Source organism: Octopus bimaculoides, chromosome 12 (genome assembly GCF_001194135.2).
Source record: "Octopus bimaculoides isolate UCB-OBI-ISO-001 chromosome 12, ASM119413v2, whole genome shotgun sequence".
In the NCBI taxonomy this organism is placed as follows: domain Eukaryota; kingdom Metazoa; phylum Mollusca; class Cephalopoda; order Octopoda; family Octopodidae; genus Octopus; species Octopus bimaculoides.
The window spans coordinates 6099474-6100645 of NC_068992.1; positions in this window are offsets into that span (position 1 = coordinate 6099474).

A 1172-nucleotide genomic window follows, 5' to 3' on the forward strand; every position below is an offset into this window, starting at 1 on the left:
TATATATATATATATATATATATATATGCAGACACATGCATATATGCATACAAATACATGTATGCAGCCATATACATACATAAGTGTGTGTTTTTTTGTTATATATATATATATATATACATGTATGAAAACGCCTACATAGAAATGCTAATGTAGATACACACACGGAGTGTGAAGCAATCTGCATGAAGACAAGACTTTGCGTATGCTATTTAACAATAATGTATATAAGAAACTTTATGAGTCACAATTTATTAGCTTCACTGTCAGAACAGTTTGATGTTATTCCAGTGTTTTCTTTATCTCCATTACTTTACTTGCAACCGTCTATTTCTTCTGTGTGCTATCCTATAAATCTTAACAATAAATTCTCATCTCATCATCGAGAAGAGGAATTAGGAAAGCAATAGAGACAAACAGAAAAAGAAGTGTTTCATTGAAAGAATTCATAAATAGACCATTGATACGCAGAAAATATTGTGTTATGTTGATAGCACACTCATCAATGCGCCAAACTACAAACGGACACAGGCGTAAATACGAGGAATCCCATAGGTAAGGTGAATGATACCGAGTATCAATTTATGAAAAGAATAAAGGAAAAAATTATATTTACTGTAATTAAGAAAGAAATAGCACACTAACTTCTCTCTTAAATCTAATCATAGCAACACTTAAAACAACCCACAACTTTTCTTGTGGAGACACATAAATACGTATATATTGAACTAAATTACGATCTGGTATTCTTGAGTGTCATGTATTATGCTCAATAAAAATAAAATGACAATTTTGTGCAAGTTTTCTATCAAAGCTGAACAAACTTTCGTACGGATGATAATGTGCGAAATACGCCATTTTCAGAGATATGTGTATATAATTCATTACATGCTACGTTTAATTTGTGTGCATACGAGCGTGGAGGCGCGTGTGCGTGTGTGTGTGTGTATGTGTGTGTGCGTGAGTGTGTGTGTATGTGTTTCTCTGTGTGAATACATGTTTGGAAATGCGCGCATGTATACATGCATGTCTGTGCATACGTATGCATGCGTATGTGTATGTATGCCCGTATGTGTATATGTGCGCTTGTATGAATATAAACGCATCGTTTACGAATTATATATATCTAATAGCAGAATGAATTTTTTATAAATATTTCGCAAAATATATCG